Raw genomic sequence first — 25,928 nt, forward strand, 5'->3', positions numbered from 1 at the left:
GTCTGGGCTCATCCTCTATGACTGGCAGCGCAGTAGAGTCTGAGCACTAGGGGACACAGACTCTAATGCGCATATCTCCTGTAAAATGGTGCGGCAGCTATTTCCCCGGAGATTTCCTTACTGCGCATGCGCAAAACGCCAGGAAAATGGCCGTCGTGCTGCCACCAACGGGGAACTCCACAGAGGTACTGAAAAATGTATTCAGAGTGTGCAGTGTGGGACCCCTAGACTCAGGGGCCCGTGTGCACCGCATACCCTGCACGCATTATAGATGCACCACTGGTAGGAGGTGTACATTGCCACATGGCACTGCCCACACCCACACACCACAGGTCACACCCACATGGCACTGGTCACACCCACACAGCACTGGTCACAGCTCCTCTGCTTCTCATAAATAGGCTCTTTAACATTTTCAGACCCAGGCCCATGTGGCCCTAAATCTGGCCCTGGCAATACCTCCTGGTTGGTGTTGACTAATTCCCACTGATCCCTCACTATGGACCAGTCTTGGAGTGGAGACTCTAGGCTCAAACCAGAACAGCTGGAGAACAGGAATAGCGTTCTGCGCTACCGTCTGTCACAGGATACAAGCATATATAGGCATCTTGGGGAAAAAATAAAAAATAGGTGTTTATTGTTCAAAAGCTTTGTCTTTACTCCACAGCATAACACAGAGCCGGTCATAGGCAAACTAGGCAATTGCCTAGGGCATTTGATGTGCCTAGGGGCATCAGCAGCTTCTGCTGATTAAAATGATATGCGGCATGCCTATATTCTGTGTGCCGCATTTCTTATGCAGATACAGCCACAGTCTCACACAGTATATAGGCATGCTGCATATCATTTTAATCAGCAGAATCTGCTTGTGCATCCTAGCCACATAGCAATGCAAATAAGATGCATTTTCATAAAAAAAAAGGTGCCTGACGTTAGCATTGAGGCAAGATTTAAGAGGACACATCTGTATCCAAGCAGAGGCAGAGGTCACAGTGTTAGTGGCAGTGTGAGTGCTGTGTGCGGGTGGGTTGGTTGTGCAGTAGTGTTCAGAATATGTGTAAGGAGCATTATGTGTGTCATGTAAAAATACATTAATGTGCAACATATGTGTAAGGGGCACTATGTGTGTCATTATGTGTATAAGGGCATTAATAATGTGCGGCATATGTGTAACAGGGTACTACTGTATGTGTGTCATTATGTGTATAGGGGCACTAATAATGTGCAGCAAATGTGTAGGGGGCACTATGTGTGTCATTATGTGTATAAGGGCACTAATAATGTGCGGCATATGTGTAATAGGGTATTACTGTATGTGTGTCATTATGTGTATAGGGGCACTAATAATGTGTAGCAAATGTGTAGGGGGCACTATGTGTGTCATTATGTGTATAAGGGCATTAATAATGTGCGGCATATATGTAAGAGACATTATGTGTAAAAGGGCATTAATAAAGGTTGTCATAATGTGTAAGGCGCATTATGTTTATAAGGACATTAATAATGTGTAAGGGGCATTACTGTGTGGAATTATGTGTATAAATGCATTACTAATGTGTGGCATTATGTGTATAAGGTGCTCTACTATGTGGCGTTGCGTATAGAAAGGGCAATAGGGTGTGGTGTAATGTGAATAAGGAGCAATTCAGTGTGATGTAATGTGAATAAGGGGCTCTACTGTGAGGAGTAATGTTTATAAGGTAAAGTAATAGTACTGTGGGATGTAATATGAATTATGGACACTATCGCATGATCAAATGTGAATAAAGTTGCAGTACTGTGTGGCGTAATTGGAATTGGTGTTACTATTGTGTGGCCATGCCCCTTGCCAGCAAAAACACACCCCTTTGGGCTGTGCGCCAAATGTGCGAACTGTTCCTATTAAAAATATAGGGGGTACAAACACCAAAATAAGGACTGCTATGGGTGAGGGGTGATGGGAAAGAGGTGCACTGTCAGAGGTGGAACCAGCGGTGGTGCTAGGGGGCACCAGCCAAAATCTTGCCTAGGGCATCATATTGGTTAGGGCCGGCTCTGGCATAACAGATACTGCAAAAGTTCTCTCCTCTTAGATAGTCAGAGGATATATCTCCTACAGAGCCATATCAGCCTTTTATATAAGGATACAATACAGCAGATTGTAATCCTGCCCATATACCTCTAAGACTAGTACACAAGCCAGAAAACTGTCTCCCAAAAGTAAATACAAGGTACATTCCACAGGACCTGGTTAACTCCAGTCCTCATTTGCTATGACCCAAATGAAACCATTTTGACCTAAGCACAATCTGATTTACAAAGATGATCCCAAACTCCCAGCTATGGTGGCCAATCCTGGGATCCCGCTGGCCAATCCCGGGATCGGCGGGATCCAGGGCCAAAAACGGCCGGGATTCAATCCCGGAATTGGAAGGTCCAATCCCGGGGATTGAGGGATCAGCGTTGAGCGTCCACAGGACGCTGCCCGGCTTCCTTCTTCTGGCTGCCCCGGCGCAGCATGAAGTCACGCTGTGCCATCAGCTGAGAACTGATGTAGTGCAGGAGGAGATCCCCACCCGCGGTATACGTTTAGTAATGTGCGCGGGGCGAGGGGGCGGCCACACACTTAAAAACCAATCCCGGGTATCCCGGGAATGGCCATATTTCAATCCCGATACCCGGGATTGAAAAAATGGCCCCGGATTGGCATCCCTACTCCCAGCCACCTTTTGCAGATACCATCCCAGTAATGTGTATCCTCTCCTGATGTCTCATGGTTGCTATGTAGGATGTCCATGGTCCTCAAGGCGATTATCAGTTCTAGTTGACTCCACAAAAGACATGGTAGGAAGCATTATAAAGGCTTATCAGTACTTAGTGATCTTAGGGATGAATGATCATGGTCTGAAAGTGACAACGGATGTCGGGGGTGTTGGGGTTGTATCATTCCCCTCCTTACATCATTACACTGCTCCTGTCCTCTGTAAGCCTGTTCCCACCATCATACTTGTGTGATTTAGAGGCTGGCTGCCTCCCATACTGTCACCACACTGATCTCCTGAAATGTGCTGTGCTGCTAGCAAAATCCAAATGATCTGATTGGCAACAAATTGTCTTACCCCGCACCAGCCTCAAAACTTACTCTCAGACTCTGCTCAACCACTTTCTAATGATGTACAGAACACTGACTAAAAATATTATATTGGTTGCTTTGGGACTCCATGAGGCAGATGAGAATCGCGTCAGAGGCTGATCGTTTCTAAGGGTGGCAGAGATAAGATCCTCACCTTGTAAAACAAGCCTGCTCATTTCCACTGCTACAATCCCTCTGCCAGTCACTGTCCATCGGAATCATTGATCGCGCAGTGACACATTCACCAATTACCCGGCTTCCTTCTGAGCTCATTCCATTAGCAGCAGGTAAAGGATCCTTTCCGTTCTCGGTGCCTCAGTCAATGCGCTACTAATACAGTGACTGCAGGAGGGCCGGGTGACTGGCAGAAACGCTGGAAGACAGGATCTTGGGATTCACTTTCATCAAAGGCCGTTCCAACCTGCACACAGTCACTTTTTGACTGTGTGCAGGTCAGTGTCTGTGTTGAACAAAGCAAACTAACTTTCTGGCCGGGAAGTAATGAAGTCCAAGTTCAGCGGCCGTGCAGGATGCCAACCGTACTTGGACGTTTTTTCAAAGGGGCAATTATTTACAAGGTGTGGTTTAGCCATGTAAATGGTTGTCCCTTTAAAAAAACGTCCGAACTTGGACTTTGTCACATCCCACCACATATATTTTGTCCAATTTGAATATTAAGAGAAGCATTTGTTTTTCTTTACTGGTGAACCATGTTATCTATAATTAACTTCTGTAAATTAATTAAACAAATGACATGTTCTGAGGCTAAAATGGCTTTAAATTTACACTAGTTAGTACGGAGGTGGGAGAGGCATGACATTTTTTGTTTATCCAAGCGAGTGGCATCCAAAGTATTTTTGCCATATAAAAAAAAAAATTACTGTGAATGGAGGGCTCAGAGCCAGGGCCGGTGCAAGATTTCTCGGCACTCTAGGCAAAACTTAAGTCTACTCCCCCCCCCTCCTCATTCACGTTACATTACAATAGTGCCTCTTATTGATGTTACATCACACAGTAGTGCCCCTTATTCACGTTAGATCACACAGTAGTGCCTCTTATTCACATTACACCACAGTAGAGCCCATTTACATTACACAGTCCATTCACGTCCTGCCACACAGTAGTAGTGCCCATTATAACACATTATGTCATACAGTAATGCTACTTATAGATTTTGCCACACAGTAATGCCCCTTATACATTTTGCCACACAATAGTAATGCCCTTACACATTATGCCACATTGGCTCGTGGATGGCTCCAGATTTAAAATGATGGTGTTGTTGTCTCTGACATGGCTGTGTGTACTGGCCAGTGCATCACCTGTAAACAGCTGGTGCGTAAAATAAAAAAAGGGGTCCTGTACTGGAGCAAAAATGCTAATATATATATATATATATATATATATATACACATACAACCTTTTTATAATACAGTAAATCTATTTCATGAAAAGTGACTGCCTATTATGTTTCTTTCTTTAGTTGTAGTTGCAAATGCTAGTTACACCCCTTCGTGTGTGTGTATGTGTATACATATATGTATATATATATATATTTATTTATTTATTTGTGTCACGTATCCCCTTTCCTATTTATAGAAATGTTAAAAACATTTTTATATATGTCTGTTGGGGTGATTAACAGAAAATATATAAGGGGGTCCACAAGATGATACTATATATATATATATAAATTATATATGTACATGCTCAAGTTCAGAATCTGGTATTACCATTACATGTCTATGTGGATAGTGAAACCCAGTGTCATAGTGGTCACCCACTGTAGTAGAACCCCTTATACTATCTAGTACTGGTGCCCCTTTCACCTTATAGCACACGGTACGAGCTGAAATTCACATTATAGCACACGTTACGAGCCAAAATTCACATTATAGCACACTGAATGAGCCAAAATTCACATTATAGCACACTAAATGAGCCAAAATTCACATTATAGCACACTGAATGAGCCAAAATTCACATTATAGCACACTGAATGAGCCGAAATTCACATTATAGCACAATTCACATTATAGCACACTGAATGAGCCGAAATTCACATTATAGCACACTGAATGAGCCGAAATTCACATTATAGCACAATTCACATTATAGCACACTGAATGAGCCGAAATTCACATTATAGCACACTGAATGAGCCGAAATTCACATTATAGCACACTGAATGAGCCGAAATTCACATTGTAGCACACTGAATGATCCAAAATTCACATTGTAGCACACTGAATGAGCCGAAAATTCACATTGTAGCACACTGAATGAGCAGAAATTCACATTGTAGCACACTGAATGAGCCGACATTCACATTGTAGCACACTGAATGAGCCGACATTCACACTGTAGCACACTGAATGAGCCGACATTCACATTGTAGCACACTGAATGAGCCGAAATTCACCTTGTAACACACTGAATGAGCCGAAATTCACCTTGTAACACACTGAATGAGCCGAAATTCACCTTGTAGCACACTGAATGAGCCGAAATTCACATTGTAGCACACTGAATGAGCCGAAATTCACATTGTAGCACACTGAATGAGCCGACATTCACATTGTAGCACACTGAATGAGCCGAAATTCACATTGTAGCACACTGAATGAGCCGAAATTCACATTGTAGCACACTGAATGAGCCGACATTCACATTGTAGCACACTGAATGAGCCGACATTCACACTGTAGCACACTGAATGAGCCGAAATTCACATTGTAGCACACTGAATGAGCCGAAATTCACATTATAGCACACTGAATGAGCCGAAATTCACCTTGTAGCACACTGAATGAGCCGAAATTCACATTATAGCACACTGAATGAGCCGACATTCACATTGTAGCACACTGAATGAGCCGAAATTCACATTGTAGCACACTGAATGAGCCGAAATTCACATTGTAGCACACTGAATGAGCCGAAATTCACATTGCAGCACACTGAATGAGCCGAAATTCACATTATAGCACACTGAATGAGCCGAAATTCACCTTGTAGCACACTGAATGAGCCGAAATTCACATTATAGCACACTGAATGAGCCGACATTCACATTGTAGCACACTGAATGAGCCGAAACTCACATTGTAGCACACTGAATGAGCCGAAATTCACATTGTAGCACACTGAATGAGCCGAAATTCACATTGCAGCACACTGAATGAGCTGAAATTCACCTTGTAGAACACTGAATGAGCTGAAATTGTGACAGCAGGGACAGCCAGAGTGACAGCAAGGACAAGAAGAGAGAGAGTGACGACAGGGAGAGAGAGTGATGACAGGGAGAGAGAGTAATGACAGGGAGAGAGAGAATGACGACAGGGAGAGAGAGTGATGACAGTGACAGCAGGGAGAGAGAGAGTGACGACAGTGACAGCAGGAAGAGAGTGACGACAGTGACAGCAGGGAGAGAGAGAGTGACGACAGTGACAGCAGGAAGAGAGAGAGTGACGACAGTGACAGCAGGGAGAGAGAGAGTGAAAGTAGGGACAGTAACGACAGGGAGAGAGGGTGACAGCAGGGGAATATTACCTGACTGTGGTCGGCAGAAGCACCCATGGGCAGCGGCGGTGATAAGGAGGCCTTTGGTGCAGTGAGGTCCCTCTGACCGCCATTTGTTGTGGGTGTGCGGCGGGCGGCTGATGGCTGGCGGTGGTGAGCGGCTGGTGGCTGGCGACAGTGAGCGGTGGACGGCTGGCCAGGGACGTAAGTGGACGGCTGGCCAGATCATATTGCCCCCCCCCCCCCCACACTCGGCCCAGTTCAGGTATACACACAAAGCCACATATACACGCATACACACACTTACATATATAAAAACACACACCCAGCCACATTTACACACAGCCATATACACACACACACACACACACACACACACACATTATAGCACTTATACACACATAGACACACACACATAGCCACATATCTACATACTCAGTCAGACACACGCAGCCACATTTACACACACACACACACACATATGTCCCCACACTGACACTCTCCTCCATCAGTTCCATCTTCTCACCAGTTGACGGGCAGCTGTGGTGTCAGCATGTGGGAGCTGGAAACGGGTAGCTGCGCTGTGTGACGGGAGCCGGCCATCCATGATCCGGAAGACTGAGCTGGGCAGCTGCGCTGTCGGGGGACGGGAGCCGAGCAGCCGTGGGGTGTCATGCGGGAGCCGGGCTGGCGGCAGTGGGCGGCTGTGAGCTAGTACAGCGCTCTACACAGCCGCCGATCAGGGACAGGAGCACAACGTGCAGCAGGATGGCCATTTCCCTCGCCTCCTGCTGCACATTTTCATTTCCAGGTCAGTGGAAGAAGTGGCGGTATACCATACCGCCCCACTTCGACCACTGTGTGTATGTATGTATGTATGTATGTATGTATATATATATATATATACATACACACAGTATATATATAATATATATAATATATATATATATATAAATTTAATATATAGTAGCATTTTGTGAACACCCTTACAGATTTTCTGTCAATCATCCCCACCCCTTATATATGTTGTGCCTACCACCCTGCCCCCCCCCCCCCCTCCTCCTTTATATAAATTATACCCATTAACCCTTATGTAGTTTAAGATCAAGATGCCATACACAATTTTTACATACTTCTTTTGCTGACAGTGGCTGGGACTGTCTTTGCTGTGCGGTTCCACGGCAGCACTGCGTCGCTCCTCTCTATACAATGAACAATCAGGGGCAGGAGGTGAAGCGTGCCCGGGACAGGCAACACACAAGGGAAGGAGCCAGGAGCAGGTGGGCGGCCAGCTGCTGGTGGTAAACGGTGTCCGCTGAGGGAGCATGGAAGGCTAGGGGCAGCGATCAGACCTCCCCGCCTATGGCTGCAGGGGGAGGAGGGAGAGGACGATGTTGCTGCCTGCCCGGACTTTAGGACACAGAAGCATCACGCAGCTTTTCCTGCTTGTTGCCTGGACCGCCAGCAGAGGGGGCGCGGCAGACGTCAGTGGCCGGGGTTGAGGGTGACTGATTGTGGTGGCTGCGGCCGCCTAGACCCGCACTGCAGCCGCCGCTAGCCAGCCCAGCACAATGATTTTTAAATAAAACTAATTCCGGAGGAGCGTGCCGCCCTCCAATGGCTGGCGCCCATAGGCAGCTGCCTAAAGCTGCCTAATGGTAGCGCCGGCCCTGCTCAGAGCACCCCTCCCCCTCATGTCCCTATATGCCAGCCAAAAGCCCCCCCACATTCAAAACTTATATGGCATCCCAGACCCCCTCATATACTGATATACTAGCCTCAAGCCCCCCTTAAGGAACTTACTATATATGAGTCCAGAGCCCCCCCTTATGTATTTAAATGCTCTCTCAGAGCCCCCATCATGTCACTTCAGTGAAAAAGTCCTTCTGTCGACCATATCTGTCTATTGTCTATGTCTGGCTTCTATAGTCTATCTATGGTCCATCCACCACTGCACTGCCACTGACTCCAGTGACCGCTGATACTGTAGGGGCAGGAAGGACTGGCGGTAGAGCTGTTGGGAGGGCCCAGCCTGTCAGTAATATTACTGGGGTTTAACCCGTGGGCTGTAGTTTGGTAGTAAATGCTTGCAAGTAAATGCTTTTTAAAATTTCCGTGTGTCACCTTGTTACCACCTTTTGCAGCAATGTTAATGAAATGATTCCTATACCTAGTGATCAGTCCCACACACATTGGGCTGGAGCAATCACTCTTTATGTGTTTCCATTTTATCCTAAGTAAACATAACTGTACATAATTTCCCACGTGTAATAGCCACATGAAATATGGTATGTTCACATTAATCTCCATTATTTAAGCTGTAGAATGATTGTAAGCATGACTGCTCTGGGACGTGCGATTGGTTAGATACCTAATTTCTACCAAACCATATGCCCTAGGTGCCCTTAAATCACACCATAATAGCATAGACTCCATGTATGATTTTGAGAACCCCTAGCTGTGGTGGAAATATCAATGTTTAGTCAAAAATAGATAAAATATTGTAAACTTTAGATCACTGCCTATTTCCAGTCACACCTAGTGATCAGATGACTGGTTGAATACCCCTCCTGCTATCTTCAGTGCCAGCTAAGCATTCTCAAATAACCTATACGCAGACTTAGTAAAAGATTTTTTACCAATTTCCTTTCCAGGTCATTGGTTTTCCTGCTTACAGACTACAATAAGGGATGCATATTTTAATGAAACTACACCAGCCCCCCCCCCCCCCCCCTCTAGTTTCCTGAGTGTTATAAACTCCTATTGACCTGTGTGGGCAGAATTTTAACAACTCATTAAAAGATCATAACTCCCATTATGCCTTAACTGTCATGTCTAGCAAAGTTTGAGGATCCGGCAGCTGAGATTTGCCCGAGGAGGTAGCAGGCTGTGGATGAACAAGATGAGGGGGTTGGATATAGTTCCTTCGCATGGGACACGGAGCAATGAAGAACGTAGGCGAGGTTTGAGAGTCAATAGAAAGTATTTTTTATGTACAGGGCTGAGGTAGAGAACTGAGGCTGGAGCACGATGGTTAAGGAACGTAATTGCGGATAAAGAACTGCGGGTTGTGGCTTGAGAAACGAGGTTGTGATTAATGAACTGCGTAACTGTAGATAGTGGTTAAAGACGTGGCTGGAGGCGAAGAACTGTGGACTGTGGTTTGAAAGACGAGACTGTAGATGATGAACTGTGGAACTGTGGATGGTGGTTGAAGATGTGGCTGGAGACAAGGACTGTGGACTGTAGTTTGGAAAACGAAGCTGAAGATAATAATCTGCAGGCTGTGGTCGGTGGTAGAAAGGCGTGGCTGGTGAAGGAGATCTGTGGAGTGTGGCTTGAAAGACGAGGCAGAAGACCCGGGGCCGACTGTGCCCAAAGAGTCTTACTGGACCGGGTTTTCCAGGAGCGCTTCCACAGGCAGTAGCAGGCTAGAAACGGCAGGGCTGCAGCAGCAACAGAGAACCGACCAAGCAGGATCAGGAGGAACCAGAATACAGCAGGAATCCTAGGAGCACAGGCTAAAGCACCTAAAGTAACTTGAAGCACTGGCGTCCCTGTCCTAAACCAGCCCCCTTTTATAGGGAGAGCTTCCCCTGGATTGGCTGGAAGAAACAGGAAACAGGAACTATGCTTAAAACTTGGTCTCCAACATGGCGGCGCCCAGTAATGCAGACCTTTTTGCAAAGCCACATTGCTCACTGCCCCTGGTCTCCTAGCAACGGCTCAGCAAGAGCGACCCGCTGTAGCGGCATCCCGCCACGAGCGGACCCCCTCACCGCTGCTACTGCTGCCCACGGATCCGGCGCAGCGGCCCACCTCTGCCACTGCCCGCACATCGCCAAGGAAGCCAGCCCCGCGGCCCCAGCGTACTGGTAAGACTCTGGACGCTGACAGTACCCCCCCTTTGTGGGTGGACTCCGGACACCTATGTGGTTTAGTTGGAAACTTGGCATGAAATGTCCGAAGAAGTCTTGGAGCATGGACATCCTCTGTATCTACCCAAGATCTCTCCTCTGGCCCATACCCCTTCCAATCAACAAGGTACTGGATGCGACCATAACGTCTACGAGAATCGAGGATCTTGTGAATCTTAAATTCGTATCCATGTGCTGATTGGATCTTGGGTGATTTAGGCAGAGCGGCTCTGAACCGATTAAGTACCAATGGTTGTAAGAGAGAAATATGAAAACTTCCGGTTCCGGCTGCAATGAGAACGGCAGCGTGAGGGGAGAGCTCCGTGCTGCCCGCTAATTACAGCATCTTTTACTAGACTTATAGCCTCCACTTACCCTGCAAAGGCCACCCCCGTCAGAGCCGAGACCGCTGTATGGAGCGGTATTTCACGGCCGCCATGCCCAGCAAAAAGAAAGAAGGATAAGCGCCGCGCTGAGCCCAAGATGGCGCCGGAGCTCTGCTGTCTGCTTCCGCTCCCTCACCAGATGCAAACCCACAGGCCTTGCCAGAGGCTCCAGTGTGTCATGCACAGCTGGTCAGTGTCTCTCCAGATATGCCCCCAGGAGATCAGATCCTTTTCACCCCAGCAGCGCCTGTCACATATAGCGACATGGTAGGGGCGATCCGCATTGCAATAGGCCCCCTCCTGCAGGCCCAGACAGCAGATATCAGCAAACAGATAGCACATTTATCACATAGAGTTCTTCAAACTGAACAACGTGCTGGAGAACTGTTTCATGATGTATCTGTGCTCAAGCAGGAAGTGCAGCATGTTACTAAATCACATCATCAGATCTGCAATAAACTCGATGACCTTGAAAATCGATTGCGTAGATCGAATCTCCGTGTAATTGGTCTCCCTGAAACCCTTAAAGGCACCGAGCTGTACACTTTTCTACGTGTTACCCTGCCAGAAATACTCGGCATCGCTGCTGCGTGTCATGATATGGTAATCGAACGTGCACACAGGATAGGGACTCAGAAGACACACGACGGAGCCAGACCCCGGGTAGTGCTTTTTAAATGTCTCAACTTTCTACACAAGGAGGTTATCTGGAGAGCCTCTCGCAAAATACGCAATATTGCCTGATATTTCAGGATTATTCCGCGAAACTCTCTAAAGCGAGGAAAGCCGTTTCTCCTCTCAGTTCCCATCTCATACAACATAATAGAAAGTTTTCTCTACTGTATCCGGCACGGTTACGCATATACTCTGGCACGTCCTTTACTGACTTTCTCTCTGTGGCGGATGCCGAGGCCTTTCTGAAAGAAGATGATGCTGCTGCTGTGTCTGATGACAATGATGAAGATTGACACTGTTTGTCCTCCGACTCCTCTCATTGTGCCTTATTCAGCTGCACACCTCAAGCTGGCGCTACCTCTCCATATCAGGGACATCCACCCCCCCCCCACCCCCCATTACTAGTTGTTGGCGGGATCGGCGAGGTCCCGCTCTGTCCTCAATATGGACGCTGACTGAGCAAATGCACCCCGGATGTCTTGTTGATGTCTCTTTGTTTTGTTTTTGTTCTATGTTGTTTGTCTTATATCTCCCAAGTACCCTGCCGCTAGCCGGAGGGTTACTTTTGTCTTTCCTCCAATGCTGTCTGTATGGTGCAGATAATTCAAACTGTACCACATTACTCCCCCTTTCATCTCTTTCTCCTCTCTTTTTCCCCTCTTTACCTTTCCCAGTTTACCCCCCTCCTAATAGATCGATGCCACCGAACTATGTGTTTAGGATGTACCGAATGCATATTTACCTTGCCTCCTATATCCAATGTCGACTGTTAAATTAGGTTCCTGGAACATTGGTGGGATTAACTCACCACAGAAAAGGAAAAAAAATACTATTATATTTGAATAGAATGAAACTTGATATTGTCTATTTGCAGGAAACACACTTAGTAGCCGCTGAAATGCTAAAGCTTAACGCCTTGAAGTGGAAGGTCCTCGCATCCTCCCCTTTTACTTCCAAGGCCAGAGGGGTAGCGATATTGGTCAGAACTACTGTCCCAATTACACTCACATCTGTGATTGATGACCCTGAAGGTAGATTCATGATTTGCAAAGTGATGCTAGATCGATGTCCATATATATTATGTAATGTATACGCCCCCAATACTAAAATACCACTCTTTTTACGCAAATTAACACGCATTCTTACACCACTTCATGATACCCCACTTCTGTTAGGTGGTGATTTTAACATGGTCACCTCCCTTCACCTGGATAAACAACTGCCATGCCCTAGAGGCGTATCCCTACCAAAACATGGTATATCCTGGTTTGCACAATCCTTACACCTGTTAGACGTCTGGAGATCCTTGAACCCCATAGAAAAAGATTATACATGTCTTTCTGCAGCACACGGAACTTTATCCAGAATAGATTATGTGTTCGCCTCTGAGTCCTTATTACCCCGGGTGCTTAGAGTTATGATCGAACCCATTGTACTCTCTGACCATGCAGTGGTATGGGTGGAATTGAAACTGCGCACTGAGCGGAGCACATTTCGGTCCTGGAGATTCCCTTCATCTCTGTCCCATTCCCTCACCTTTAGGAACAAAATAGAATCTGTTTGGGATTCTTACAGCGACACCAACTCAGAGACCCTTTCGAGCTCGCCTCAAATGTTCTGGAAAGCCTCGAAAGCAGTTCTTAGAGGGGAGATCATCTCCCATACATCCCAAACGTATAAAGCTTTAAATTCTGAATATTTGCAAGCACAATCCACACTAACGGAATCTTTCCAAACCTATAAATCTGCTCCGACCCCTGCTCATAAACTTCTATACAACACAGCCAAACAGGTCTTTGATAGTCTACTCCTTAAAATGGAATCTAGATACTCCTTTAAGAAGGATGCCAGATTCCACCGATTTGGTAATAAATCGGGTAAATTGCTCTCACATTTACTGCAGGGCCAACGCCCCCCGATGCTAATACACCCTCTCCGGACTCCGGAAGGTTCACTTACTTCTACTAACGCCCAGATTGCTCAGGTCATGAACACCTATTATACCTCTCTGTATTCCAAGCCAACCACCTCTCTATCCCCTTTTCAAACACAAAACTTTTGGAAGGACTTGCCTATCCCTCAACTGGCAACTACTCTTGGTGCCACATTGACGGTGGCTATTACTGAAATGGAGGTCTCTAGGACCATAGCTCATCTGAAGAATGGGAAAGCACTGGGACCAGATGGCCTTTCTTCAGAATTTTATAAATTATTAGCCCCCAAATTGACACCTGTATTGACTAGAGTCTTTAATGATATTCTCTCCACTGGAGAATTGCCCTTATATTTCAACTCTGCCACAATCACCATTTTACCTAAACCTGGTAGAGACCTATCTGACCCAGGCTCTTACCGACCTATATCCTTGCTCAATTTAGATTACAAGATGCTGACGAAAATCCTTGCAGAGAGGCTCAAGTTGGTCTTGCCTTCTATTATCCATTGTGATCAGACGGGCTTCATTATGGGCCGATCCTCAACGGTGAACGTCTTGTCAGCAATCCTTACATCCCAGAGTGCCAAATCTACCATTCCCACTGCTATACTATCCTTGGATGCAGAGAAAGCATTTGATATGGTGCTCTGGGATCATCTATTTGACACAATGTCTAGATTTGGCTCCCCCCCCCCCCCCCCCCCCGTTTTGTGGATTACATCAGAATATTGTATAGCAATCCTGTTTCGAGAATCTTCTGTAATGGTTTCCTGTCGCAACCCATCATTATCCAAAGGGGCACCCGTCAGGGATGTCCCCTCTCCCCACTTCTGTTTGCAGTGGCTCTGGAACCATTGGCCATATCAATTAGGGAATCCCCCTTGTATCATGGCATTCGTATAGGTGAGCTTGACCTCCGTCTCTCACTATTTGCAGACGATATGCTGCTACTTATGTCACGGCCTGATGTAACACTGCCAGCTGCCTTTGACCTAATTAATGCCTTTGGCTCATTTTCTGGATACTCTATAAATGTACACAAGTCTGAATTGTTACCAGTGAACGGCCCACCCGTTTATTTGGGCACACAAGGTCCGTATAGCCATATTAGAGTTGTTACTACAGCTATAAAATATTTAGGGGTTCAGATACCGATGAATCTTCAAGATGTTTATAATCTAAACTTTACCCCAATTATTAAATCTATAACTAAAAAACTTGACACTTGGATGACTTTGCCTCTGTCTGTATTGGGCAGAAATGCATTGATTAAGTCGGTGCTTTTCCCCCAATTATCCTACATGATACAAATGCTCCCTATGTGACTGTCAAAGTCAGACATTCAACAGATTGAAACTACATTCAGTAAATTCCTTTGGAAAGGTGGTAAACCACAGATCTCTAGTAGATCTATAAAGTTGCCTAGAGATAAGGGAGGTATATATATTATATATTATATAGGTTACTTTGGTTCGTGCTGATGGGAAGTTGGCCGACTGTAGTTCGAACTGGATTTCGCACTGGTTAAGAAACCCGCGGCATTGTTTTGGATTCCCATCAAATTTACTGGGAGATGGCAAATGCAACCGTGGAAGTGGTACTGGCACAGGCGGAAGCAGAACCGGAGGTGCTAATGTGGGAGCAACTGTAGAAACTTGAGGAGCCGTCATGGCAACACAGAGAGAATCGAGACGTTTGGACATACTCTGCATGAACTGCACGATTTGAGATTGTGTGTCCTCCTGCTTACTTAAGGGAGACCAGATATCTGCAGTTGAATCCCCTCCTGAGGCCTGATCACCCGTCGAATCCATTGGGCCAGTGCTTACTGTCATGTCTAGCAAAGTTTGAGGATCCGGCAGCTGAGATTTGCCCGAGGAGGTAGTAGGCTGTGGATGAACAAGATGAGGGGGTTGGATATAGTTCCTTCGCATGGGACACGGAGCAATGAAGAACGTAGGCGAGGTTTGAGAGTCAATAGAAAGTATTTATTATGTACAGGGCTGAGGTAGAGAACTGAGGCTGGAGCACGATGGTTAAGTAACGTAATTGCGGATAAAGAACTGCGGGTTGTGGCTTGAAAGACGAGGTTGTGATTAATGAACTGCGGAACTGTGGATAGCGGTTAAAGATGTGGCTGGAGGCGAAGAACTGTGGACTGTGGTTTGAAAGACGAGACTGTAGATGATGAACTGTGGAACTGTGGATGGTGGTTGAAGATGTGGCTGGAGACAAGGACTGTGGACTGTAGTTTGGAAAACGAAGCTGAAGATAATAATCTGCAGGCTGTGGTAGGGGTACAAAGGCGTGGCTGGTGAAGGAGATCTGTGGAGTGTGGCTTGAAAGACAAGGCAGAAGACCCAAGGCCGTCTGTGATGCCCAGTAATGCAGACCTTTTTGCAAAGCCCCATTGCTCACTGCCCCTGGTCTTCTAGCAACGGCTCAGCAAGAGCGACCCGCTGTAGCGGCGTCCCGGCGCCACGAGCGGACTCCCTCACCGCCGCTACTGCTGCCCACGGATCCGGCACAGCGGCCCACCTCCGCCACTGCCCGCACATCACCAAGGAAGCCAGCCCCGCGGCCCCAGCATACCGGTAAGACTCCGGACGCTGACCTTAACATGCTCATAATCTCTACACGGTTCTTTAACTGTTTGCATCTTTATTAAAAGTTTTAAAGCCATAACCTGTGGTCTGTTCAGAGCAGCAATATGCATATGCAATACACACATCTACAACATGAGTATATACACATCTACAATGCATATACCCACATCTACAACAAGCATATACACGTTATTAGAAAGTAGATGGTTTGCATATATATCCTGTCTGCTGCTGGATTTTCCAATGCGTTATATATTTCAGGGTATTGGAAACAGAGTTAGGGATTCTGTACGGATACTCAACCTTTTTGCCTGCCATATATACACATCTGCAACATGAATATACTGTTCACACATCTACAATAAGCATGTATACCAAGCTACAACATGCATATACACAAATCTACAAGATTCATAGACACATCTAGTCTCAATTAAGATAATTTGTGTTTAACGAAGGGGTCTGAGTTCGGTAGATGCTAGAATCAAGTGGGCTAAGGGACCTTTTCCGTAAGGGGGAGGAGTTACGACGCAAGGGGGGAGGAGCTAGGCCAGCGAGATAGTTCCTCTACTATCCACGCCACCAACTATTACCTTTAGTAATTAGGTGGTGAGCGAAGCGGAGCGGAGCGAGCCACCGTGCCCGAAGCGTGGCGAGCGAAGCGAGCCCGCGAGGGTACTTTTCGGGTACCCTGTTCGCCCGTAGCTCCTCCCCCTGGTGACGTAGCTCCTCCTCTCAATACGTCACAAGGTCCCTTCAGCCCCTCCGATATAGAACCAACCGTCTGAGTTCACTTTAAAAATTCTTCTTCTTCTGACATATACACACACCATGGGGCAGCTCGGACAGAGCCGGATTAAGGGGGGGTCACAGGGGGTAAGTACCCCGGGCCCCCCCAATCTAAGAGGGACCCCTGCCGCACACCACAGATCAAACCTTAAATACGATCTGCAGTGCCGCAACAGCGCCGCACCTTTTATGTGCTGCTGTGCTTCCACCGGCTCTCTGACTGGCCGCGCGTCTTGAAGGGAGGAGCCGACCCGGGGGGTAGTGGAGGTGTCGGGCAGCCGAGGCACACATTGAGCCGGAAGTGGGGGGCCTAGGGGTCAGTAATCCCGGGTCCTCTGTGTCATGGGGCCCCCCCATTGGAGCTGCTGAACGGGAACGAGCTCCGCTTCTCCAAGCTCTGCTGCAATCAGCAACCCACAGCAGCAGTGCAGCAGTTGTCCACAGCAGCGCAGGGAGCTGCAACGGCGGAGGAGCCCATGAGAGAAGTAATATCGTCCCAGACACCTGCACCTGCCTGTACTTGCTCTCACTCCCCTACTCCAGCGGCACCGATGACAAGCAGACACCGCTGCTGTGCTTCTGAAGGTCGGTGACAGGGAGAGGGAGACTGGACTGACTGACTATGCTGGGATCTAGAGGACTAAACAGAACGCAGCCCACTCCAATCAGCAGCAGTCTGTATCGCTTGATATATTTCATAAAGTGTGGAGGGTGAGAAAATATTTCATATTTAAGGGGGGAAAGATCATTAAAATACATAATGGGTGAAGGGGATCTTCAAATATATAAGAAGCAGAGGTGATGAGTTGCTGCTGAGAGAGGGGAAAGAGGGAAGGAGTTGGGACAGAATCTTTTACTACATATAATAGAGTGGTATATTGATATGCCTAGATAGATCCATCCATATAGATAGATATCTATACACACAGATATCTATCTATCTATCTATCTATCTATCTATCTATCTATCCGACCTGCACTGCTGCCATTCATGGAGGTGCAGGAAGAGGAGGCACACATACAGCGGGTGTCGCAACACCAGGGGGGGGCGGTGCTGATATGAGGGCCCCCTCTCTTAGGTGCCCCGGGCCCCCCCAAAGCATACTTACCTACCATCCCGCATTCAGCGGGAGGCTCCCGTTTTTTAACTGAGCCTCCCGCTGCCCCGCAAACCGTCCCTGTCCTCCCGGTTTTTCACATTTTTTTGTAAATATGGTCTGCGCATGCGCCTGTCCCAAAGTGCCGGTGACGGAGGCGGAGCTTTGATTGGCAGGACCGTAGTGCAAGAACGGGTGCCCCTAGGGTCCGGCTCTGGTGGTGGTTTGTGGAGAGCTGCTGGCGGGTGGAAGGTGCAGTGCCGCTGGCGAGTGGAAGGTGCCAGCGGCTCTGCATTTGCGCTGTCACACGCCGCTGCCCGTCTAAGCAGAGATCGGGCAGCAGCACGCAGGACAGCTCACACAGCTGAGCCTGCAGCGGGAGGAAGCGCCAGGAGCCGGCTAGCAATAATATAAACATGCCGCTCCGTTTGGGCGGCCGGTGGCAGGGCAGCTCATTAGGCTGATATGAGCCAGCAGCAGCAGGGAGCGCCAGAACGGATGCGCGTCTGGCAATAGTAACCTGCCAGCATGCAGAAGGGAGGGGGGAGAAGGAGGAGAGAGGCTGCCTCTAACGCTAACTGGACCAGCTGCTGCCAGTAACAAATCTGGGCTCTGGTCCTGGGTAAAGGCTATATGCCCAGATGCAGCAGCTCCTCCTCCCTTGTGCACTATGCTGTCAGCCAGCCACTGTGTCCCGCCTAGATCCTCCTGCCTATGATCTGGGTCCGACAGCCTCCCTCAGTGACACCCTGCAGCTCACCTCCATGATAATTGCACACAGTGTGGTGAGTAACCTGATAGCCCTGTATGTGACCCCCTACCTGTGTGTGTGACCCCTCTACCCCATACCTGTGTATGTGACCCCCTACCTGTGTGTGAGCCCCTATACCCCATACCTGTGTGTGAGCCCCTATACCCCATACCTGTGTGTGACCCCTCTACCCCCTAGGTGTGTGTGTGTGTGTGTGTGTGTGTGTGTGTGTGTGTGTGTGTGTGTGTGTGTGTGTGTGTGTGTGTGACCTCCTGTACTCCCCTACCCCTGTGTATGTCACCTTGTACCCCCCTAGTCCCCCCAGTGTTTGACACCCTGTATCCGCTACCTTTGTGTGTATGTCACCCTATACCCCCATCCCCCGTGTGTGATACATGGTGTGTGTGTGATACCCTATACTCCCTAACCCTCCCCCCGTGTATGACACACTGTACACCCTCTACCTCTGTGTGTCACCCTGAACCCCCCAACCCATTCTCAGGGGTAATACGGGTGATTATATTTTTGATCTGTGAGAGTTGTTAAATTTGCTTTTTTATTATAGTTTGTCCCCAACCTTCCTCTCCCTACTCATACCTTCTGTCCCTGGTTCCCAGTCAGCAACCCCCAACTCCTCTGTCCCCTGGTCACAGCCAATCACTCCACACCCTTTGCCCCCCAATCAAAGTTCATCACCCCAAAATCTCTGCCTCACAGTCACAGCCCGGCACCCATAATCAAAAATATTGTCACCTCTGTCCCCCAGTCACAGAAACCTCGGCCTCACAGGCACAGCCTGTCACCCCACACCCTCTACCCCTGCTCACATGCTATCACCTCACACAATCTGCCACCCGCTCACAGCCTGTCACCCCACACCCTCTACCCCTGCTCACATGCTATCACCTCACACAATCTGCCACCCGCTCACAGCCTGTCACCCCACACCCTCTACCCCTGCTCACATGCTATCACCTCACACAATCTGCCACCCGCTCACAGCCTGTCACCCCACACCCTCTACCCCTGCTCACATGCTATCACCTCACACACTCTGCCACCCGCTCACAGCCTGTCACCCCACACCCTCTACCCCTGCTCACATGCTATCACCTCACAGAATTTGCCACCCGCTCACAGCCTGTCACCCCACACCCTCTACCCCTGCTCACATGCTATCACCTCACACAATCTGCCACCCGCTCACAGCCTGTCACCCCACACCCTCTACCCCTGCTCACATGCTATCACCTCACAGAATTTGCCACCCGCTCACAGCCTGTCACCCCACACCCTCTACCCCTGCTCACATGCTATCACCTCACACAATCTGCCACCCGCTCACAGCCTGTCACCCCACACCCACTACCCCTGCTCACATGCTATCACCTCACACAATCTGCCACCCGCTCACAGTCTGTCACTCCACACATCTACTTGACACAGTCCATCGCCCCACAACCTGTCCTCTTGTCACAGTCCATCACCCCACAACCTCTGTCCCCCAGCCTGTTACCACATAACCGCTGATACTTTTAAATGTATTTTGTGTGAATCTGGCATTTTAGTGTAGTTTTATGTGGATTTGGCTTTTTTTTTTGGTGTTTTATGTTCATCTGGTATTTTCAGTGGATCTGGATGTTTTCAATGTATTATGTGGATGTGGTATTTTCAATGTATTTTAATTTGGATGTATCTTTTTTTAATGTAGGCCAGAGTTTCACATACTCCGCCATCCAGTCCAGATTTTAAGGATAGCCATGCCTGAGCACAGGTGACTTAGGGCCTAATTCCGACCTGATCACAAAAGCAAAATCTTTCTCTCTCTTATGGGCAAAACCATGTGCACTGCAGGTGGGGCAAATTGTAACATGTGCAGAGAGAGTTAGATTTGGGTGGGTTATAGTGTTTCTGCGCAGGGTAAATATACTGGCTGCTCTATTTTTACACTGCAATTTAGATTTCAGATTGAACACCCCCCACCCAAATCTAACTCTCTCTGCACATGTTACATCTGCACCCCCCCCCCCCCCCCCTGCACTGCACATGGTTTTGCCCATTAGAGAAATTTTTTGCTGTTGCGATCAGGTCTGAATTAGGCCCTTAATTAGTAACTCAGTCAATTGATTTAACTATCTGGACACAAGCATGGAAATCCTGAAAACCTGGACTGTAATGTCAGAGTTTGGGAAACTCTGATGGGACCCATAGTAGCGGTGTCATCAGTTCAAATTAAAGGTGATGAGATCAATCATCACTCTTCAAATCGATGGCGCGCCGCTGTGGCTACATCTCAAGCTATTTTCTGCTGGCTGTGCACAGCATGCTGGAAGGAGGGATGGCATTGTCTGCTAGGGGCACCAACAAAAATCTTGCCTAGGGCATCAAATTGTCTAGGGCCAGCTCTGCGAGTGGGGCTCTGATATACGAGTGACAGCGCTGCTGGGTACGTGAGTTTTTTTTTTTTAACTTGTAGTTCTTCTTTGTGAAAGCCGGAGTGACAGAGAGAGGCGGGAGGAGAAGCAAGACAACCTCTGGGACTCAGGTGAGGGATCTATGAAGGGTGATATAATAGGTATATTATAGTGAGTAGGGTATGCAGGGTGATATAATAGGTATATAGTGAGTAGGGTACAGAGAGTATATACAATATATAGATATTATATCACCCTCTGTACCCTACTCACTATTTACATATTATATAACCCTCTGTACCCTACTCACTATATACATATTATATAACTCTTTGCAGTATGCTGCTCTTCGTACTGTAGTTTTCCCCTGCCACTGCAGGACACAATCCTTAGTGGAAACAGACACGCCCATGGGTGGAGCTAGACACGCCCCTTTGACTGGAACATGACACACCCTCTCAACGGCGCTCCCTCAATCTCCCTGAAACTACTTTTCAAAAGTAGGCAAGTATGCCCCAAAGGCTTAATCCGGCCCTGAGCTCGGATGTGTAGTCTCACACCACTGAAGTCCTGTGTTCAATTACCACTAAAGCCCTCTATGTGCTGAGTTTGTATGTTCTCCTCATGTTCACATGGGATTCCTCCCACAAGCCACAATCAAATGGGTCAATTAAATTAACCATAGTGTAGCGTGTGTCCATGTGGTACGGGAGATTGATCGTTAGCTCCAATATGGCAGAAACTGATGTGATAGAAGTATTCAATCAAGTGCTGTGGAATGTGTATGCACGTTATAAATCGCTGTTAGTTAATAATAATCTGCACTATACACAGGAAGTTCCAGTGACATGTGAGGTACAATACATACCAATGTGTGTTTATATTAGGGTATGCTGCCACCTGCAGCCCTTACTAACAATTGCATCTTTATGGATTTGCCTTATGGAAAGTGTTTTATTTTTAAACTATTGTACATAATAGGAACAATATAAATTCTTAATTCCACACTGTATGTACCTCCTAATAGTACACCCACCATCATACATTTACAATATTTTGTAATCATTAATGGAGGTTGATTGCCAGTTGATTGCACCAACGGAAGCACCATCGAAACTTATGGCAGGTGCGATTTCTCCATCTAACCATGGCCTATGGTGTGAGCAGTTCTGCATCTTTGGACGTAGCCACTCACGGCAACACGTCCGCATCTGCTTAGCTCCCCCCTCCCCCGTTATCTCCCGGGAACGCCGACTGAATTCCACAGACCATGCATCAAAATCTGCGTCTCTGAGCGCTAATAATCAGGACACATGAGCTGTGCATGTGGGACGCATGCGCAGACATCGTCCAACTACGTGCATTACTGACACTATGCGACTTAGTGTGCTTTGAAACAATCATAGGGCCCAGGTCACTAAGGAGCGAGGTGGGCGAATTGCCATAGCGATGACATAGAAACACCAGCAACGGCAGCAGAGCTCGCCCCCACTGGGTCCCGGACCCGTGGATTTTTGTAGACAGCCCTATGGTGCTGCAAACGAACATACACAGATCTGACAGTACCGTCGGTGCAGCACGTAGCTGCACTTACGCATGGGCCCAATATGTTGCGCACAATTTAATTGAGCCCATAAAATCAAAATGCCAATATTAATAGATATTTCACATATTAGCAGAATTTATAATAAAATGTGCATTAAATTCCATACTATGTTTGACAGACAAATCATTTCACCATTTTATGTGTTAACTGCACGAACAGAGCTCCAGATGAACAACTGTTTTAGTGCCCCTGAGAGCAGTAGGTGGTGCCCTGCAGAGTGTGCTGTATATAGGTATTAAAATAAGGAAGGAAACTCAGCCCCAGCTGTTCCACTGTCAAACTGCTAAATCAGACCAAAATTCTGGGCACGATGCAAAAAGTAACGGGTCACTTTTCACTCATTACTACTCGCCAGCCTGGGGGGCAGCGAGCAGAAATGTTTGCGTCAGAACGGAGCGACAATTGAATTGCCCCATCAGGCCCCATCTGGTGGCCGCCGGCATGAATAACAACTGAATTCCTCAATAAGAGTCAAATTCTGGTGATATGTGGGAGCGCCAGTGCCGCCCCCTAAGGCCTTGGCGGCAGCACCGCTCGGCCGCATCTGGCTATGCTAATCACAGTGTATAGAAGCCTTGTCCGACCATTCTTTCTATAAGGTTAGGCAGGAGTGTGGTCTAGTAAGGGTCTGGTTCAAAGTACTGGAAATCAGTATAAGGAGCAGTCGGAGAGAGAGTAATCAGGAGACACAGGCCAAAATCGGTACACAGGGAGAATTCCCAAGTAGCAAGATTTAGAAGCTAGTTAGGGTGGGTGTGGTATTGAAAGTCGACAGTAACTAGGTCGACAATGTCTAGGTCGACCACTATTGGTCGACAGTAACTAGGTCGACAGGGTCTTTAGGTCGACATGTTCTAGGTCGACAGGTCAAAAGGTCGACATGAGTTTTTAATGTTATTTTGGTGTCGTTTTCTTCGTCGAGTGACCGGGAACCCCAATTAGTGCACCGCGTCCCCTCGCATGGCTCGCTTCGCTCGCCATGCTTCGGGCATGGTGCCTTCGCTCCGCTGCCGCTTCGCTCGGCACAGATTACCGTTCCAATCGTAGTCCACGTGGATCGTTAAGTATGAAAAGGTTCAAAAAAAGAAAAAAATTGTGAAAAACTCATGTCGACCTTTTGACCTGTCGACCTAGAACATGTCGACCTAAAGACCCTGTCGACCTAGACACCCTGTCGACCTAGTTACTGTCGACCAATAGTGGTCGACCTAGACATTGTCGACCTAGTTACTGTCGACTTTCAATCCGGATCCCGTTAGGGACACAGCAGTCTTAGTGTGCAGATAGTATTATTAAACAGTATGCTTTTATTGTGTAAGGTGATGATGCGGCTGTTGTCAGTGCTGGTGATGTACTATCACCTGTACCTGTCGGTATAGACGGTAATGTGGTAATTCAGTTCTCACACTGTTGCTCAGACACTGGTTAAAAGGAGGAGCTTTGCTTAAATAACCCCAAGGAAATCACAGGTTTTATGAGTGCCCATGCTGCAGCAGTTTGACTATGGGGATAATTCAGATCTGATTGCTGCTGTGCGTTTTCGCACAGCGAGCGATCAGGTCATAACAGCGCGTGCACCGTATTGCACACGCGCGTCGGACAACAACTGGCATCGCCGGTCAGCGACGGGATGGTGCGAAAAATCTGATCGCACGGGCGTTCGCAGGTTGATTGACAGGAAGAGGCCGTTTGTGGGTGGCAACTGACCATTCACTGGGAGTGTTCAGGAAAATGCAGGCGTTCCCAAGCGTTTCAGGGAGGGTGTCTGACGTCAGCTCTGGCCCCGATCAGCCTCTTCTCATTGCACTGGAGGAGTAAGTTCTGGGTTGTGCACAGACTGCACAAAGTGGATTTTTGCAGCTCAGCAACACATGCGATTGCACACTTACATGGCGAAAATACACTCCCCCTGTAGGTGGCTATCTGATTGCAGGACAGCAAAAAACGCAGCCCAGCCATCAGATCTGAATTAGGTCCTATATTTGCATAACTAGGTGTGGTCTTAAACAAATTCAGCTAATCAGATGTGGCCAGTGGGTGTAATCATCCTGAACTCGCAACTTGCACAAGGAGTCTCCACGTCCCTTAAAAACAGGAGCATAAGTGCTTTTTTGGTGGTCCTTAATTTTATAAGGACCAATAAATCGTGGAGCAAATTTCCTAGAATGTATTTTTAATATTAGTTGTAAAAATTGGGACAGTTGGGAAATATGCCTTAGTCCAGGGCTGTTTCTAGACATTTTGACTCCCACTGCAAACCCTAAAAAAATGCAGCCCAACCACATTAACATATAAAAAATTTTACATTTGCGCGAAGGAGGAGGGGGCTCGCTGTAATGGGCGTGATTTTGCTGCAATGCATATTATGCCTCCACTGTAATGCCCCTACATGCCTCTGTCACCATATTATGCCCCCACTGTAATGCTCTGCTCATTGTCAGGGGATCCCCCCGGCCGCTGCAGCTCTCTGCAGACCCCAGGCACTCTTCATGCCTACTCCCAGTTCAAATTATTAGAAATGATCTTCTTAAAATGTCCGCCACCTCCTCTAGTCTTCTTAAAAACTGTCTTCTATGAGGTGGCGGCCATTTTGGGAGGGACATTTTCAATAATATCCCAGACAACATACTGTACTGTAACATTCAGTTGCCGTGGCGCCCCGTGCGATTGCACTGTTCGCCTGGACCAAGAAACGGCACTGCCTTAGGTTTTAGTTGTGGGGCAGATGTTTCTGACATTCACTGAGGACTATGGCTTCTGACCAGCTGTTTGGTATATTGGTTACAGAAAGAACAGCAGCAATAGCTTCAGATGAAGGCAGAAAAGGAAATCTCAGAAGAGTCATGAATATGAATATTGTAAGAAAACTGAGCTCAAGGTAGGGAAGATGTATCAACCTTCTAAGGAGGACATTCATAAGAAGTTGGATATATAGCTATCATTCATAATGTGCATTCAATAAAATGAGTGGCTGATGCTAAAGAGAATTTTATTTTCAATTTCTTGCTGTAAACTGTCACAATCCTATGAGGTAAATTATTCCTGGATTTCTTCCCTTGACTTATAATATCCTGCCATAAATGTGTGGGACTGCTTGGGTACGAAATCCTAGCAGTC

General features: G+C 47.4%; 1 protein-coding gene across 5 annotated transcripts in view; it reads left to right on the forward strand.

The window, feature by feature from the left end:
* CD79A (CD79a molecule) overlaps positions 1-25,928 on the forward strand; it is a 140,269-nt gene that overhangs the window by 74,736 nt on the left and 39,605 nt on the right. For 3 of the 5 annotated variants that reach the window (XM_063942388.1, XM_063942385.1, XM_063942389.1), the window contains one exon: positions 25,599-25,689. The exons of 1 other annotated variant lie outside the window; for it this stretch is intronic. The gene's annotated coding sequence lies outside the window, so the exon portion shown is untranslated. Of the gene's footprint in view, positions 1-21,267; positions 21,337-25,598; positions 25,690-25,928 lie in introns of all 5 variants that reach the window. One more of the 5 variants, XM_063942386.1, reaches the window with a different exon arrangement.

This window comes from Pseudophryne corroboree, chromosome 10 (assembly GCF_028390025.1).
Source record: "Pseudophryne corroboree isolate aPseCor3 chromosome 10, aPseCor3.hap2, whole genome shotgun sequence".
Lineage (NCBI taxonomy): Eukaryota > Metazoa > Chordata > Amphibia > Anura > Myobatrachidae > Pseudophryne > Pseudophryne corroboree.